This window comes from Nannospalax galili, unplaced genomic scaffold (genome assembly GCF_000622305.1).
Source record: "Nannospalax galili isolate Female #2095 unplaced genomic scaffold, S.galili_v1.0 scaffold1105, whole genome shotgun sequence".
NCBI classification, from domain to species: domain Eukaryota; kingdom Metazoa; phylum Chordata; class Mammalia; order Rodentia; family Spalacidae; genus Nannospalax; species Nannospalax galili.
In genome coordinates this window covers 137,065-144,473 of record NW_008353211.1, presented here as the reverse complement: position 1 = coordinate 144,473, position 7,409 = coordinate 137,065, and the positions used below count along the sequence as shown (strand labels likewise).

The 7,409-nt window shown below is 44.7% G+C and overlaps 1 pseudogene; it reads left to right on the top strand.

Moving 5' to 3' along the window:
- Positions 1–3,336: 3,336 nt before the first annotated feature.
- On the top strand, positions 3,337–4,240 carry LOC103747892 (annotated as a pseudogene).
- Positions 4,241–7,409: the final 3,169 nt, after the last annotated feature.

The following is a 7,409-nucleotide window of genomic DNA, read 5'->3' as shown; positions in this document are numbered from 1 at the left end:
CCATCCAGACCAAAAGATCCTCGTTGTGGGGAAGCCTTGGCTGCCAGGGATGAGAGGATTCTGACCTGACCGTGGTGAGTCCTGAGATTTTCTCCCACAGCCCATCAGTTCCCCATGTCTTTAACAGTTTAGCCACCTCAAGCACACATGGTGTCATCCTGAACAAATTATTTAACCTGCTTGAGTTTCCATATCTTCATCTAAAAATAAAATTAAAACAGTGATTGCATCTGGATTATACCACTGATGAACTGCTCTGGAGGACAGGATAGGTGTCTAACTGGGCTCAGGAGCCAGCCAGGAATTATTGGCTGGGTTGATTTGGACAATTACAAGAAGGGAAGATAATGCTAACTAGATAGTCAGGAAATGTAGCAGAGGGTCTTGTTCACATTATTAACACTGTAGCATTTAAAGTCCAACAGAGGAATGAAACCTTTCCCACAGAGAGAAAAGAAAAAGGAGGAAGGAAAGGAGGCAGGAGACTAGACAGGCCAGAGGAGGAAGACCAGGGGCTTCTACACACAAGCAGGACCTGCAGCCCTGCCCATCAGCCTGCAGGGATCCTGCCTCTCTCTGCCACAGTGGCTGCCACTGCCCAGCACCTCCCAGGTGCTTCTGGAACCAACTCTCCTCCTCCACAGCACTTCCTCCCCTCCTACAGGAAGCACTCCCTGCTCCCCTACATGTGGTCCTCTGCTCTGCAGATCTGCCTGTGACCACCCAGGAATTCCACCTCACTGCCCTCAGTTCTCAGGTCTTCTGTGGAGGTTCAGAGTCCTCCTGGGTTTTCAAAGGCACAAGACTGACCTCCCTCCAGTGTATGAGCTCAAACACATGGTCTGTTCATGTTGTCCAGTGCTTGAAGCAGATCCATCCCTTAGCTCAGTTGCTTAGTGTGGCTGCTACAGAGAACAGTGTCAGGAGAGTTGTGCACAACATGTGACTCTTGACTGGATAATGTACAACGTATGTAATCCTGTGACGGACATTACTGGGAAACTTGACAAAGTAGGCCTGTGGTCTGCACAGTAGATAGCACTGCTCTTATCAATCATAAATTCTTTGAATTTAACTGCTGTAGAACGTTTATATAAGAGACCATGTTAGAGAAAAATCATACTGAAATATGAGAGAAGAAAGAAGCAGTTTCAGGAACTTACTCCCAAATGAGTCAGAATAAAAGTGATAATATGTAAATATAGTGAGAGAAACTAGGGCACAGATGAGCAATCTAAGAAATAATGAAATTTTTTACAATTTTACACAAGTCATTGGAACTATCTTGAATCCTTTCTATAAATTTGAACTTGCTTCAAAATAAAAGATTTAAAATTGAATATGAATCAAATTAACCAAGAATTAGGCAAAACCAGAACTGTGTTTGGACGTCTAAAATTAAACGTAATATTCTTAAACAGGAGGATTTCAGGTTCAAGGCTTTCTTGGGCTATATAGCTAAGGCGGGACCATTCTCAGTGACAAAGGGACACTGTCCAAGAAGGAACGGGCGGGGGAGGGAGGGAGGGAAAGAAGGAGGGAGGAAGGAAAGAAGGAAAGACTTAAGCCACCAAATTTTATTTTAATTTGTCTTTTTGAGATAGGATCTCCTGTACCCAGCTGGCCTGGAACTTACTATGTAGACCAGGATGGCCTTGATCTCACAGAGATCTGCCTGTCTCTCCATGTGTTAAAGGTGTGCACCACCACGCCTGGCTAGATTTTATTTTATTTGAAAAGGTGTTGCTTGGTTTTTGATGTTTAGTTGAGTTCTTTGCATATTCTAGATACTAATCCTTTGTCAGAGGTATAGCAGGTAAATAGATTTTTTTCCCATTCTGTAGGTTCCTGCTTCATGTAAATGATGTGCAGAAGCTTTTTAGTTTCATGAGGCCCCATTTCTCAATTGTTGATCTTAAAGCTTGTGCTATAAGAATCCTATTCAGAAGGTCTTTTCCTGTGTGTATAAGCTCTGGTATATTCCTTACTTTTTCGTCTATCAGAATCAAAGTATCAGGTCTTATGTTTAGGTCCTTGATCCATTTGGAGTTGAATTTTATGCAGTGTGAGAGATTCATTCTTCTACATGCGAGAGTTTCATTCTTCTACATGCAGCTATCCAGTTTGACTAGCACCATTGGTTGAACATGCTGTCTTTTTTCCAGGGTGTATGATTGTCGTGTTTGTCAAAAATCAGGTGGGTTTAAGAGTGGGCACTTAAATCTGGGTCCTCAATCCTAGTCCATTGATCAATGTGTCTTTTTTATGTCAGTACCATGCTGTTTTTATTACTATTGCTCTGAAGTATAATTTGAAATCAGGGATGGTTGATGCTTCCAGATCTTTTATTGTTCAGGATTGTTTCAGCTAACCTTGGACTTTTTGTGTTTCTATATGAAATTTAAGATGATTTTTTTTCAATTTCCGTGAAGAATTGTGTTGGAATTTTAATGGAGATTGTGTTGCATCTGTAGGTTACTTTTGGTAGGACAACCATTTCTACAATACTGATCCTACAAATTCATGAGCATCGGAGATCTTTCCATCTTCTTTGATTTCTTTCTTCAATGTCTTAAAATTTTTGTTATGTAAGTTTTTCAATTCCAGGTTGGGGATTTAGCTCAGTGGTAGAGCACTTGCCTAGCAAGTACAAGGCCCTGGGTCCGGTCCTGAGCTCTGAAAAAAAAATATTTTAAGATATATCTTATACATAATATAAGCTATATTACAAGATATTTTATTTCTTTGTGGCTATCGTAAGTTGGATCATTTCCCAAGCTTCTTTTTCAGTTCATATGTTGTTGGTATATAGGAAGGCTTCTGATTTTTGATAGTTAATTTTATATCCTGCTACTTTGATGAATGTGCTTATTGGCTCTAGAAGTTTTCTGATGGAATTATTAGTATTTTTATGTACAAAATCATATTATCTACAAATAAGGATAATTTGACCTCTTTATCATTACTGATACACACAAAGGAGAAACTCAACAGTGCAGAGCAGTCAGATAATAACTGGTGCTCCATAAATGCTTGTTGTAACAATGAAAAATAAGTGATTAATATTTTACCTCCTTCATCCTCAACCAGGAACTCAGACACAAGAGTATGAGGATACATTCATTCTCCACCACTTTCCTGGTTTCCTAATGGATAATAGACGGCATTTGATGAGGAGGAAGAGGAAGAGAAGGAGCTCCTGAGTGATGCACCTGGGAGAGAGGGAGAAGCACATCCACCAGGCACGTCCTGACAAGCACACAGGGTGAGCTTTTACAAGACAGCTTGGCGCACATTGTCTGACAGCCTCCTCCCTTCACCTGGACAGGAAAGGCCATGGTCAACCAGAGCTCCACAGTGGGCTTCCTCCTCCTGGGAACACCCATGCCTGGAAAAGGTTCTCTTTGTGGTTGTCCTGTGCTGCTACCTCCTCACCCTCCTGGGAAACACACTCATCCTCCTGCTGGCCACGCTGGACCCCAGGCTCCACTCCCCAATGTACTTCTTCCTCTCCAACCTCTCCTTCTTGGACCTCTGCTTCACCACCACCTGTGTCCCCCAGATGCTGGTCAACCTCTGGGGCCCCACAAAGACCATCAGCTTCCTGGGCTGCTCTGTCCAGCTCTTCATCTTCATGTCCTTGGGGACGGCCTTTGACCGCTATGTGGCTGTGTGCCAGCCCCTGCACTATGCCACCATCATCCACCCCCGCCTGTGCCGGCAGCTGGCAGCTGTGGCCTGGATCATTGGCTTGCTGGAGTCAGTGATTCAAACACCTCCCACCCTCCGCCTGCCCTTCTGTGCCCACCATCAGGTGGATGACTTTGTGTGTGAGGTTCCTGCTTTAATTCGACTGTCCTGTGGGGACACCACCTACAATGAGACCCTAATGGCTGTTGCCAGTGTTGTCATCTTGGTTGTTCCTCTGAGCCTCATCCTTGTCTCCTATGCTGCCATAGCCCGGGCAGTGCTGAGGATGAACTCAGCAGAGGCATGGAAAAAGGCTTTGGGGACCTGCTCCTCCCACCTCATTGTGGTCAGCCTCTTCTACAGCTCAGTCATTGCTGTCTATCTACAGCCCAAAAATCCCTATGCTCGTGAGCGGGGCAAGTTCTTTGGTCTCTTCTATGCGGTGGGCACTCCTACGCTAAACCCTCTTGTATACACCCTGAGGAACAAGGAGGTAAAGAGGGCGTTCTGGAGGCTGCTGGGGAAGGATGGGGACTCCCGGGAGAGCTGAGAGGACTACTTAGTGTACTTTCTGAATTGAGGAGTTTCTTCATGGTAAGTAACAATATTTCTTTCCCTGGGCCACTCACTGAGCCATTGCAGTAGGTTTATGTGGTGAACAAGGCAACTGAGAGGAAGGAGAAAGATTTCCTTAGGTTCAAACAAGGTAAACTTGATATTTCTTTTCTTCCACCTTATTTTGCTGCTTTACTGTACAGATTCTCCAGCTCCATCATGGTTGTTTCTGGCCATATCTTCTCTCCCTAGTTGCCCTCTCTGTGCAAGGTAAACATGTACATTCTCATGCCATTGGATACCTTGCATATATCACATGGGCCATATGCAGGCTCAGGTCACAGCTGATCTGTATTTGGAAGGACACCCTTTGATCCTAGACTGTGAAAGGATGAGATGTAAAGACTTCTTAACGCTCTCTCTGTCTCTGTCTGTGTGTCTCTGATTGTGCCTCCTTTCTGTCTTTCTGTCCCTCCCCTCTCCTCTCCTCCTCCTCCTCCTTCTCTTCTCTTTTTCTTTTTCCTCTCTCTCTCTCTCTCTCTCTCTCTCTCTCTCTCTCTCTCTCTCCCGCCCCTCTCTCTTCCTCTCTCACTCTGTTCCCATGGGTTGAGACATTTCCTATAACCTCCCTAGTTCCTCCCTAGTTTCCAACAGAACATGAGGCTTTCTGAGCCATAACATTAGGACAAAGCTACATAATGAAAGAGAGTTAGCAGCAGTCTACAACACGTTTTTCCCTTCAGTAGAGCCAGTGGTTCAAATGGGAAATGTCCTTCACAGGGCTCATGTGTTTGTACATTTCATCCCCAGCTGCTAGGGCTGTGTGGGGAGGTTATGTAACCTTTAGAAGGTGGAGGCTCACTAGAGGAAGTAAGTCACTGGAGGGTGGACCTTGAGGATTGACAGCCCTGCCATACCTCCTGTCTCCTAATTGCAGAGGAATGTTACAAGCTGGTCCTGTGCTGCCTGGCCTTCCTCCCCATGATGGACTAGATCCCAGCAGAGTGTAAGCTGGAATTAACCGTCCTCCCTTCAGCGGATTCCTGTTGGGTATTAGGTCACAGCACTGAGAAAAGTCACTCTATAGGGACCACAGCCCTGTGCGGCCACATGCTACTTTATATTCAGTGTCGTCCTCCACACAGGACCAGGACCAGGAGCAGGAGCTGAGCTTTAGCTTCCCTGTTATAATTTCTACGTACATAATAAACTGTCTGTGGTTAAGTCTGTGACCATCTTTACTGGGAAAATCATCCAGGCCGTGGCCTGGCCTTGCCTTTCATGGGAGTGCTTGACAGTCACCATGCCACTCTGTCTTCATTTCTGGTTCCTACCTTGTCTTTGTTTATTTGAATTACTTTTTAAAAATATCATTAATTTAGTAGCATTTTTATAATAGAACTTAATCCTCACAGTTCTGGAGGCGAAGTCCAAGATCAAGGCTGGTCCATGACCAGTGGGCACCCAGTTTCTGACTCACACATGTGACTTCATGTTGAGTCTTCACAGAATGAGAGGAGCTAGCTAGCTCTCTGGAGTCTGTTCTGGTATATATATCTTAATGCTCACTGTTCTGGAGGCAAAGTCCAAGATCAAGGCTGGTCCATGACTGGTGGGCATCCAATTTCTGACTCACACATGATGACTTCATGTTGGGTCTTCACAGGATGAAAGGGGCTACTAGCTGTCTGGAGTCTCTTCTGGAAGGATGTTAATGCCAACCACAAGGGCTCTTCCCTCAAGACCTGACAACCCCTCGAAGGCCCCACCACCAAACACAGTCACTGGGTGTTACAGTTCCATCTTAGGAACTTGGAAGGAACAGAGCATGAACCTACCACACATACTCTCTCACTCTGCACGGTCCTTTCCCAACCTTCCCATCTTACACTGATTCTGTTTCACATTTCCCTTCTTCTTTCATCCTTCAAGTAACAGCCAGAGGGAAGAAGTACCTAGCACATTCCAGACCAAATAAGGCTACACAGCAAAACCCTAATTCAAAAAGGCAAAAAATGAGTTTGGGGAGATTGCTCAGTGGTTAAGAGCACAGGCTGTTTATGTAGAGGACCAGGTTCACTTCCCAGCACCCACATGGTGGCTAACAACCATCTATAACTCCAGTTCCAGGGGATCTGACTCCCTCTTCTGGCCTCCTTGGGCACCACACAACACAGGTATACTTACATACATGCAAGTAATACAGTCATATACATAAAATAATAAAATATTTTAAAGGGAAAAAGTAAAATACATAGCTATAACTTCGAGTTTAAGAGCCTAAATTACACAGCCTTGCCACACTGTACTAGTCGCTTTTCCGTTGCTGTGATAAACACCATGACCAAGTTACAGAAGAAAGACTTTACTTTGACTTATGGGCCACAGGGTTAGAGCTCATAATGGCAGGGAATGTGGGACAGCAGGTGGCAGATGCAGGAAGCTGGCTGGTCACATTTCATCCACACGCGGGAAGCAGAGTGACAGTCGGAAGTAGGCAGAAATTATCAATGCTCAAAGCTGACCTACAATGATGCACTCCCCCGAGCAAGACTGCACTTCCTAAAGGTTCCATAACCTCCCCCAACACTGCCACTTACTGGGGACCAAGTTTTCACATACATGAGCCTCTAGAGAGGATTTCTCATTCAAGTCACCACACACAGTCAAGAATAACAGCTTTCTTGGATTGAAATGAAGACAGACCATATGAGGGAAACTTATTACCATCATGCACCACAGGGTGTTATGTCCACCAACACATGCATGGTGTGGGTCCTGCACATTACAACATCTAGGGGCATAGTATTCCCCTTAGTTCTGTATAACTGCACTCTTTCATTCACACATGATGAAATTATCTAATGATGCATTTCTTTTTTAAATACTTTAATTACTAGTTTTATTTTACGTATAATAGTTTTGAGTTTCCATGTATGCAAGTGCACGTGTACATGCAATGTCAGCAGAGGCCAAAGAGTGCACTGAGTTCCCTGCAACTGAAGGTAAGGAAAGATGTTAGCCACCCTGTGGGTGCTGGGAACTAAACTCAGGTATCTCTCAGGAGCAGTATGCTCTCTTAACCTCTGAGCAATCTCTACAGCCCCTGGTTTTCCTTTTTGAGAACTGACTTTTCTTGGTGCCCTGCTCCGCTGGAGGTGACA